Below are 11,703 nucleotides of genomic sequence, written 5' to 3'. Positions count from 1 at the left end.
CATGAAGCTTGTGGTTGCACAGCCCAAGTCCCCCATCAGCCTGCTGGAGCAGGCCTTTTGAAGCACTTGCAGCCCACGTTGCTTGACCACCTTTGCTGGGACAGACCTGTCTGGCTCCATTTCACAGCCCTGCTGCCACCACCTATGTGCACAGATAGCCTTGTTCCATTGCAATATCAGTTTCCAGGAGAAGTATCACAGACTCTGCAAATGAGCTGGAGAACCCCGACTCTGCCTATGTGGAATGGGACATACACTTTTTGAGTCTTTTCACATAATTTTAATTTTAGATGCTACCAAAACCAAAAAAAAAATTAAATCCCAAAACAGCAACTGATTTTAAGCTTTAGTAGGTACCAGATTTTGTATTTGACAGATTTGATTGCACAAATTAGGAAAGAAATGAAAATATACAGAAGAGGCTGGAATAAATGTTTTCTCCAGGCTGACTGCAATGAGTAAAAAACCTGTACTGCAAAACTGTACATATTTACACCAAAAAACAAGGCTATAATGCCCTTGACTGTATACCACAACTCCCACTGCAAACTTGTTTTTCATAACATTGTATGTGTTTGGCTTGCTGATTCAACATACAAAGCCTTATACCACAAACAAAGGCTGTTGTTTACAGATGCCAAGCCTACTAGAAGACTCTAGATCAGTCTACTCTAGCCCAGCCAGTGAAGTATCACCATTTGACTTCAGCAAAGAAGCCAGATCTATGTAAATAAGTGGATGATTTAGTTTATAATTGTATGCTGAATTTAAATTAAGATCTACTAGGCATATGCTCTTCCGGGTGGATATTTGTATTATAGGAGGTATCTACTCGATTCTTAAATTTCATCTGCAATATCACCCACTCATGGAGTAGGCAGTAGAGTTCTCATACACACTGCACAAGTACTGTGTGCTGCATTCATTTACAACTTCAGGTGTCTGGAAGTTTTTTCTAGAAAGGACAATCATCACTGGGTCTTCACAGCAGTTATGAAGTCCAGCCACACTGTGATGAAGGCAAGGACGTGCATTAACTGCGGACACCAGCATGTAGAAGGTGACAATTAATTACTTTATCCTTTGTCAATGTCTGGGGTAGTTTAATTTAATCAAAACAGATTAAGATGATGATTCCATACACCCTTCCAAAGACGTTTCTGCCATTTTCTTTGAACATAAAGAAGAAATTTTAAAGCCTTATCTATGACCAGCCAGAACAATTCTCTGGTATCTGTACAAAAGTCACTGCTTAGACTCAGGAATGTCTGACATTGCCACTCCTACAAGTCATCGATTTGACACCATTCCCTGACATTAAAAATTTGGGACAAAATTAATTCTGCAGCAATTGTTTAAATGACTATCCCAACTCTGGTTAAACAACTAAAAACCCTGAATTCTGTAATCAAAGGAATTTCTTTCAGGATTAGGGCTGAAATATTTTGTAATTTTCTGAAAAAAACCACATATTCTCAGTGGCTTCTATAATCTCAGATTTTGCATGGCATTTAAACAAGTCTGTATTTACTTATTTCAGATACAACGAGGCATAATATATGTCTCCTAATGTATTTTACATTTGTAATATCAGATACTGAAGAACAACAAATGTCTTATGCTGGATTACTTTTATTCATTATACAGGTAAAGGTACTCTAGGAACATATCTCAATATAATTTTAAAAATTTTGACATGACACTTCTGTGTATGATACTTGTTTATTAAAAACACAGTGCAGCCAAACTCTAAGCAACTTTAGATCATATGAGCACAGAATCATTGGGTTGGAAAAGACTTCTAAGGTCATCAAGCCCAACCTTTGACCTATTAATATCTTGTCAACTCAACCACTACACTTAGTGCCACATGCAGTAATTTCTTGAAATCCTACAGGAATGGTGACTTCACCAACCCTGGGCAGTCCATTCCAATGCTTAACAACCCTTTCAGTAAAGAAAGTCCTCCTGATGTCCAAACTGAACCTCTCCTGGCACAGCTTGAGGCCGTTTCTTCTTGTCTAGCTACTTGCTACCTGGGAAGAGAGGCCAAACCCCACCTGGCTACACCCTCCTTTCAGGCAGTTGTAGACAGTTACAAGGTCTCCCTTGAGCCTTCTTTTCTCCAGCCTAAAAAACCCCAACTCCATCAGCTGTTCCTCACAGGACTTGTGGTCCTGACCCTTCCCCAGCTCTACTGCCCTTTCTCTGGACATGTTCCAGCACCTCTGTGTCTTTCTTGTACTGAGGGGCCCAGAACTGAACACACAATTTGAGGTGTGGCCCCACCAGTGCCAAATACAGGGGGACAACTCCTGCCCTGCTCCTGCTGGCCACACTATTGCTGGTACAGGCCAGGATGCCATTGGCCTTCTTGGCCACCTGAGCACTGCTGGCTCCTGTTCAGCTGCTGTCACCAGCACTCCCAGGGCCTTTTCCTCTGGGCAGCTTTCCAGCCACTCTGCCCCAGCCTGTGGCACTGCCTGGTGCAGGACCTGCAAAACTTGGCGCGTTGATCCAGCCTGTCCAGATCCCTCTGAAAAATGTTCCTCCAGCAGATCAATACTCCCACCCAATTTTGTGTTGTCCACAAACTTAGCAAGGATATACTTGACACCCTCATACAGGTCATTGATGAAGATACTATACAGAACTGGAACTAGTACCGAGCTCTGGGGAACACCACTGGTGACCAGTCACCATCTGAATGTAACTCCATCCACCACCACTCTTTAGGCTTGCCACCCAGTCAGATTTTAACCCAATGAACATTCTACCAGTCCAAGACATGGGCTGCCAGCTTTTACAGAAAACTGCCATGGGCGACAACATCGAAGGCTCTGCTGAAGTTCAGGTAGATAGTATCCACAGCTCTTTCATCATCTATTAGGCAGGTCATCTGGTCATAAAGGGAGATTGAGTAGGACCTGCCTTTCCTAAATCCCTGCTGGCCAGGCCTTATCCTGTGGTTGTCCTGTATGTGCTGAGTGATCACAATCAGGATTCCATAACGCAAGATCACAATCTGTTCCATAACCCTCCCCAGCACTGAGGTCAGACTGACCCACCTGTAGTTCCTTTCCGACCCTTTTTGTGGATGAGCATCACGTTGGCCAGCCTCCAGGTCTGAGACCCTCCCAGTTAGACAGGACTAATGGTGGAGATTTTCTTGGTGAACTCTCCTGCCAGCTTCCTCAGTACCCTTGAATGAATCCCATCCAATCCCATAGACATCTGAGTGTCTAAATGTCTCAGTACTTTGTATATTGCAGAAGATCTATTCTGCTCCCTGACCCCAGCTCAGGGGGCTGGTCACCCTGAAGATAAGAGTCTTACTGTTAAAGACTGAGCCAAAGACATTAAGGACCTCAGCCTTTTCCTCATTCTTGGTGACAATGTTCTCCTGCATGCCCAGTAAAGGATGGAGATTTTCCTTGGCCTTCCTTTTGTTGAGGTATTTATAATATCACTCTTTATTATCTTCCACAGCAGTGGCTAGATTGAGTTCTAGTTGAGCTTTTGCCTTTCTAAATTTCTCTCTACCATGTGCTAATGACATCCTTGTACTCTTCCTGAGTTACCTACTTCTTCTTCCAAAGGTCAAAAACCCTCCCTTTTTATCTCTAAGCTCCTGTTCAGAGTTCGGTGTTCTTCCTTTAGTTCTGTCTCACCTAGAGAATTTTTACCATCAGTGGCAGGGAAATTTTGACTGCTGGTACTTAGTGGGTGCTTGAGAAACACAAAGTGTTCGGCTGGGCCCAGGGAGGAAGGTGGGCAGGAAAAAAAGAAGGTGGGGGCAGCTGAGGGCTGGCAGGTTTCTCCAGCTTCAGAGCAGAACTCTTGATGGGAGCTGTTGAGGCTGGGAAAAGGGAATTTGCCATCACCCAGATGGAGCTGCTGCTGCTTCTTCTCCCTCTTCCTTCTTCATTGGTGGGCCTTGCACTCTGTGTCCTGCTGGGACGTGTGGCAGTGCCAGCCACTGCCTCAGAGCTGCTGATACACCTCAGCCACCGATCCTCACCCAGGATCTCAGCTCATCCCTGCTGTTCCAGCTGAGTGTTCCTCAGAGCCCTGCAGGAGCACTGGGACTGCATGCCCAAGGGGGTTTGTGAAGCAAAGCCTCTCCTCCATCCCTTCCCTCCTCAGCCAAGAAAGCTGTCGTGGGGTCCCTGGTCCTGTTTTCTTGCTAATGCTGTAGTTATTGTTGTTCGTGTGCCTCGTTATACATACTAGTAAAGAACTGTTATTCCTATCCCCAGATCTCTGCCTTGATCTGAGAGCCCCTTGATTTCAAATTGTAGTAATTCAGAGTAATTCCAAGGGAGGCTCCTGCCCTCCCTAGCAGACACCTGTCTTCCAAATCAAGACAGTTCTTAATCATACTAAAAATACTGATCAACATGTCTGAATTACCCATATATGTGGTACTATAGCATTTTAGTTCATACTAAAGCTGTCACACTGTCACACTGTCAAGACAAATCTATTACACTCAGTTATCATGCTTTGATTCCCTTCATGATACCATCTTGTACGTACAAACTTCATACAGCTTTTCAAACACTTTCCAGTGTAGCCCACGGAAGGTGAATTCCATGAGTTCACATAACATGTTTGATTTGCTAATGCAGATCCAAGAGCCTCAACTCAGTGAGCAGGCTGCATCTACTTAAGTCCACCAGTGGACTTATAGCAAGCACAAAGGTAGGAGCAGAAAGCTCTCAGTATGTACAGCTTATGCCATACCCTGCGGTGTTTTTCATGCACATAAAAGGCTAGGTGTCACCAGTTTTACATATGCTCTTTATGATCAGCAAGTATGATCAGTTCTTGCAATCTTGCCCCTTCCTCATTCCTGCAAATTATGGTATTAGCCATGACTTGTGTCTTGGAATTATCAACAAGGGGCCACACAGGAACCTACAGGGAATCCAGGAAAGAGAACTTCTTGTAAAACTGAGTGGAGAGAGAGCCCATAGTATGAAGAAGACACCAAACTGATGGTCTACCATGGATGTCTCATCAGCCACTGATGAGAGGACCAGCAGCGAGGATAAAATATAATTTAAGAAAATCAAGTATTTTCTATGTGGAAAAGGTATCAACTTATCTTCATCAGAACCCAGGACTTGCAGAGCAGCATAGCAGTACAACAGAGTGCCTAGGCCACCCTAAAGGGTACACACAATTGAATGTCCTGCCCAGCAAAGCAGTTAGGCCATCTGTTCCCATCCCCAAGGTCAAACCTGCAGACTGTACAGGCAGCTGAGTCAGAGGAATAGGACTCTCAGATCCTCAACTATCTGGTACAGATTGATAGAGTAATTCTGGTGTACCTGAGTGATTAACAAGGGAGTGACTGTCCCCTTTACTCTACTCTAGTGAGACTCCACCTGAAGTACTGCATCCAGGTCTGGAATCCTTGGTAAAGACATGGACCTGTATGAGCAGGTTCAGAGGAACTGAGCTCCACAAGGCTTAGGGCTGGAGCACCTCTGCTATAACGAAAGGCTGAGAGATTTGGGGTTGAACAGTCTGGAGGAGAAAAGGTTCTTGGGAAATGTTATTGCACCCTTTTAGTACTTATAAAGGGGACTTAAAGGAAAGATTAACACAGACCTTTTAGTACAGCCTGTTGCGATAGCAAAGGGGTAATGGTTTTAAACTTAAGGGTATACAGACTAGATATCTAGATATCTAGAGTACAATGGGAGTGGTAAACACTGCCAAAGGTTTCCCAGAGAGCTGGTGGATGCCCCTCGTGGAACCATACAAGGTAATGTTGGACACAGGTCCAGGTAACACAACAGAACATGTACCTGCTCACTGCAGGGGGATTGGACTGATGACCTTTAAAAGTCCCTTCCAACCCAAAATATTTTAGGACTGTGATTCTGTGGCATTCCAGGATGCTAACTTGTTGCAGCTGGGCCCTGGGGGGTCTGTCCAACCCCCAGCTTCTGCCAGCAACAGCCCAGAGAGATGTCCTGGGAGACAGAGCTGCTGTCTGGGGTTCTGTAGGCAGTCTCCAGCCAGGGGTAACCTTTTGGAGCACGGGCAAAGGCTTTGGGTGATCAGCTCTTTTAGCAGTGATTTTTGCTCTATGATCAGCTCTGTTCAGCCCAGCCAGCTCCGTTCCAGGCTTACCCCTGCCGATGCAGACAAGAGACGGGAACACCATACAGCGTTCCACAGAGAGTCTTTAATGCAGGCTTGCAGTGAAGGGGGCCAGTGATGGTCTAACCACTGAGCTGGGCAAAAGCTGCGGTTTTTATAGGGAAGGAGAGAATTGGGAAGGGGACCAATGGGGATAAGATGACCAAAAGGGGACCAAAGGGATAAGATGACCAATAGTTAACCGGGAGATAACATGGGGTCCTGAAGCTGGAAGGGGTCCACGGCTTAGTCACAGTGACTAGGCAGTTTTATCTTATCTTAAGGTATTGATCTCCAGGGAAGAAGCCTTTCGGAGGACTGGGCCTCCTCTACACTGCCTGAAGAAATAAAGTCAACATAAAAACCCCATATACTGTTCATGCAAACTCCAAGGGACTGACCCTACGGACCAAGACAACTTCACCTAACCCTATACAAATCCCAAAATATTAGTAGGCATTTGGAGAACATGTACCACATACAGCTGGAGTAAAGGTATGCAGATCACCAAGTAAGAGAGGACATTCATGCCATAAGAGGGATAAGTAGAAAATACTCAAGAGACAAGTGAATGACTTCTTATGACTATAAGAAAATGGAAGAGTAAGATTGTTGTATGTCCTACTATTTACCAAAAAGGTAAGTAATAACTAAGTAACTAACTTACTTAAGTAGAATTGTTTAGTGTTCTGTGTATTTACAATAGTATCCAAAAAGAATCATGCCTGGCAAGCAATTAGACATTGCAGAGTTTAGATCTGATTTAAGTTGCTTATCCTTTAACATCAGCATCTATACATACCTCCTTTGCCTTTGTCCCCCACATCATGAACACTCTTTAATGAGAATTAAAACCACAAATACCAATGGGGACTAGACTTCCGAGAAAGCAAAACGGCTTGTTTCCTCATATAACTGCTGCCAGACATTTGGCTTTTCTTGACAAAAGATTTTGCAAAAGCAAAGCTTTTACATGAATTTGAGGGGTGACTAGAGAAGTTCTTGGTAAAGATTCTTTGTTGTATACAAAATTTCTTTGATATATATAAAAATAGATTAATCATACAGGATTCATTCAGAAATGAGCTGAAAATGGCCATAGGGTGGCAAAGTTAAACAAGTAAAATATGCTTATGCTTCTTATTGCACTTGTCTAGGCATTAACTTCTACTATCTTGACCAGTAAATATACTGGATTTGATGTACCTATGGTCTGAATCAGTTTGATTGCTCTCACACACTTTACTTTAGTATTTTGGATTGTCTTCATATTGTTTCATTAGATAGATAGCTACTGTGTTCTGCACAACACGTCTGACAGGAATGACTTATTTCAGATATGCCACAAATGGCAGAATGTATCTGAAAACTGTTCGTAAATGCAAACAACCCATGGAAAAGGACTTAAATAAAAAATGGTCAATATTACATAAAACTACTAGACAGGCTAATTATGACTTTATAAGAAATATCCTAATTGTTTAAGATTCTGTATTTTGGAAAAGTTCTGAGGGAGAGCTACTCTGTTGAAAACAAAAAAAAAACTAAAGCATTATAAATCTAGTATTAAAAAAAAAAAAAAAGAAAGAAATTATTTGGAATAGTGTTCCTTCTATTACCATTCTCAACATACAAAGTTGCAGTAGAAATTCCTGCATATGACATTAGTTATTTTTTCAGAAGTGTTGAAGTTTTGAATCTGACAACAAAAAGTAGTAATTTTCAAGGTACACGAGCAACTTCTGTCCAACCACTTTTTAGTGAAAGACTTTGATTATATTCTGATTATTCCTTATCCACATAGTAAGGAACAAAATTACTTTGAGATATGCAGCATATTCTGCATCTAAATACAAAACACAAGGCTTTTAGCAACACAACCACTTTTAATCAACAGTGCTTTCATATTTAAATTTGGCAGGTTGTTTAATACTGTCATTAGTTACAAAAATTCTGTGAAGGAACTGAATGTTTTAGTGATTGTCTTGCAGTGAATAACTGTTGAGTAAATTTTAAAAAGAACTCATCAAAAATAAAGATGACACATGTATTCTTGGATAAAGATCAAATTGATAAAATGTTGGGATACAAATTTACAGAAATTTATTTGAAATTATTTGAAACAGATTCCTTTAGGTCCTGACTGATCTAAGTGGTTAGCTCTGCAAATTAACTTCATAGATGGAAACATCAAAATATTGAAGTGATTAAATAATCTAACTGTAACAAAAGTAGCTACTTCCCTTTAACACAGAAATTGATAAGGATCAATCTACTTCTTATCGACTGAAATGTTGCTATAGATTAAAATATTTCCAAATATACTGTCTCAGAGAAGATGTGTAATTATATTTATATGTATATTTTAAATTTCTGCCAAGGCCTTGATTTGTTCTTTCCACACAGATAGATAGACAAAGTTCCATGATTTCAGGAAAAAAATCAACAGCCCAGTGCTTTTATCCTCCAACTTCACTGCATTCACCACAGCTCACCCTACTAAGGTTGCCAAGCACATAACTATGCAAGTGACAATTGACACAACGGAAAATACCCAGAATTAAAATACTTAAGGTCAATGCTTTCTTTAGCAACATAGATTATATGAATGTTGCTAAAGCTCTACCATGGAATCAAGTCACATCACTCTGGCAACAATTTTCTGGTAAAACTACTCAGTATCTGACACCTCTATTTGGTTTTCATCTTGTTCATATGGAATTTAAAATTATATTAAATGCAAATCCTAAAACCTTCCCATGTACAAGCTAAATTAAAACACCTGTATTTGCTAGATAAAATGAAAGATGCGTATCAAAATATCTTTTACCTTCGATTGAATTGAGCACATTGCTACATATTTTTATTAAATTAGGTTGCTTATAACTGTATCTCATTTTCATGTATGTGAAAAGGCTAGTCATGTAAGTGAGTGTATGCTCTTAAAACACCCAGACATCCAATGAGGTTGAAGATCTCAGCTGAAGTTACTAGTTTAGCATCTCATGAAAATTAGGTTCCACAGCAGAAGTGTCAAGATACAGCCTCAGCTGTAGAAGTCCTTTAATTAGTTTTATAAATTCAAGATTGTTCTATTATAGACTTAAATCTCTATCAGTCAAGATCTTGTTTATATAAACTTAACCCTATTTCCCAGTGTTTTTTAGTAAATAGTTGTTACAGCTTAAGGTGGTTACACAGGGCCCTGAAAATCAGAGTAAATCTACTAATGTAAGAGCAATTTCTGTTTGTTTCTCTAGGGACAGATGAAATAGAGCTGATTGTAGGCCATTCCACACAAATGTCAGGTGCTTTTAGCAGAAGGTGTAAGATGTGACTGGTAAACCATGTGTGGTAGAACATGTGAGGACACAGACCAGAACATAGGCCAAGAGGGAACCCTATGGTTTACATAGATTATAGACAAGAATTATTGGCTATGCAGACTGCTGCTGTGTATAAAGCTTCAGAGATACTTTTCTGGTTAGTAAAGGGCTGCAGATGGGGATGTACAGGGACTGCCAGGCGATAGAGTAGCAACCAGTAGATGCAAGGGCACCATACACAGCCTCAAGGTCACCTACCCACAGGAAGAACTTCTTTACCTTGAGAGTGGCAGAACACTGGGACAGGCTGCCCACCGAGGTCCTGGAGTTCCCCTCTCTGAAGACATTCAAAACCCACCTGGACATGTTCCTGTATAACCTGCTCTGGGTGACCCTGCCTTGGCACGGGTGGCTGGACTAGATGATCTCCAGAGGTCCCTTCCAACCCTGAGGCACCAGGAAGGAGCAGACACAGCCTGTCAGGACAGCTGACACTGTCACTATCACACTTAGTGGTAACCTCCCTGGAAGTGTGTAAGGAAAGACTGGACGTGGCACTCAGTGCCGTATTTAGAAGACATAGTGGTGTTTGGTCACAAAATAAAATCGGCGATCTCAGAGGTCTTTTCCAACCCAAGTGATTCTGTGACTCGGTGTGCCAGCTGGGAACAACGGCCCAACGAACGCACTCGGGGCTGAAGGCCACGCGGGCTGAGAGCAGCCACCGAGCACTCCGGGGCCTTGGCTCGGCCCCTCGTAGAAGTCCAGGGTTGGCAGAACTGCCGCGAGGCCACCAAGGAGTCGGCGGGGCGGGAAAGACGCCACGCATGGTGGCGGCTGCCCTTCTCCTTCCATCGCCGCTTGTCGCCGACGATCCACTCTTACTCCTCTTCTTCCCCCCCCTCGAAAATGGCAGCTCGGGCCACGGGCGGTGGGGGAGCGGCCCGGCCGCCGCCATCTTGAGGCGGGAGGGACGGCGGCCGCCGGGCCCCTTCTGCCCGGCCTCCCGCCGGAAGTGGCGTCAGGCGGCCCCCGCGCGGCCACGCCCCCTGCCCGGCCTCGCGCGGCCGTCGCGCTCCCCACACCGCGCCGGGCCCGCCGTCTGCGCCCCCCCGTGCGGGCGGAGAGCCAGGCGGGCGCGCGCCCCGGGCCGGGGGGCCGGGGGAGCCGCCACGCGCCGGCCGTTACCGCAGGCCCCGCCCCTTCCGGGGCGCTCGGCCGCGCCGCCGCCCCCGCCTCCCTCCGTCCGCCCGTCGGTCCCTCCCTCCCGCTCCCGCTCTCCTTTTGTGAGTTATAGCAACCGTTGCCTTGTGAGTCGAGCGCCATAGTCACCGTAGTCCTGGCGACTGTTACCCATCAACAACAGCCGCTCCGCTCCCGCTCCTGCTCCTCCTCCTCCTGCCGCTGCTCCGCACCCCCTGCCTCACCGTCACCCACCACAACAACAACAACAACAACCGCAGCCGCCGCCAGCAGCAGCAGCGACAGCGGGAGCGCCGCCGCAGCCCGCCCCGGCACAGGTGAATGCGCTCGGCGGGCGCACCCCGGCCTTCCCTCCTCCTTCTCCGCGCGGCATCCGGGCCTGGGCTGCGCCCTCGGGCTGCGCCCGTGCTCGAGGGGCGGCGAGGGGACGCGGGGCTCCCCGCAGACCCCCCGCGGCCCTCCCGGGAACGCCGTGCGGTTGGGGGGAGAGGGGCGGCGGGCATAAACGGGGGTGTCGGGCGGGGAGCGGGGCCGGCCGCCGTGCGGGCTGAGGAGGAGGAGAGGCTGGGCGATGCCGGAGACGCAGGCACGCTGCGGGACCTCCAGGACAATCGCTGGGATGCGGTGGGTGCGCGTCTGAGTTGGGTCTCGTTTGTACGGGTCGGGAGATGGCGAAATCGGGGGACGCGCTGCGGCCGCAGCCAAAGGTTAATGGCTTTAAACCTGAAAAAAGCCGAAGGGTTATGAGGAAAGATGCAGCCGGAGACGCATCCTGTAGGACAGCAAGAGTAGGGGTTGATTTCCCCCTTTCACTTACAGGGGCCTTGTTCTGATTTGATGTGACTACCAAATGACTAAATATTGGAGGTTTTTGTGAACTTGCTGTATCTTTTAATGATACTCTCGTGGTATCGATCATATCAACCCCCTTTTTTTGGGTGCTTCCTCTGTGTATTTTTTTCTTTTATTCATAATGAATGTTATGGATTATTTTCATGCAAGCTATATTTTCTTTGTA

At 45.2% G+C, this 11,703-nt stretch overlaps 1 protein-coding gene across 2 annotated transcripts in view; it reads left to right on the top strand.

The window, feature by feature from the left end:
• The first annotated feature begins 10,710 nt into the window (after positions 1-10,710).
• The window catches only part of RFX3 (regulatory factor X3), a 108,414-nt gene continuing 107,421 nt past the window's right edge, over positions 10,711-11,703 (top strand). Inside the window, exon 1 of one of the 2 annotated variants that reach the window (XM_015653181.2) lies at positions 10,711-11,002. The gene's annotated coding sequence lies outside the window, so the exon portion shown is untranslated. Of the gene's footprint in view, positions 11,003-11,199; positions 11,310-11,703 lie in introns of those variants that run through there. The other variant, XM_015653182.3, reaches the window with a different exon arrangement.

The sequence above is a fragment of the Parus major genome, chromosome Z (genome assembly GCF_001522545.3).
Source record: "Parus major isolate Abel chromosome Z, Parus_major1.1, whole genome shotgun sequence".
In the NCBI taxonomy this organism is placed as follows: domain Eukaryota; kingdom Metazoa; phylum Chordata; class Aves; order Passeriformes; family Paridae; genus Parus; species Parus major.
The sequence above is the reverse complement of the archived record's forward strand: the minus strand, read 5'-3'. Positions and strand labels throughout refer to the sequence as shown.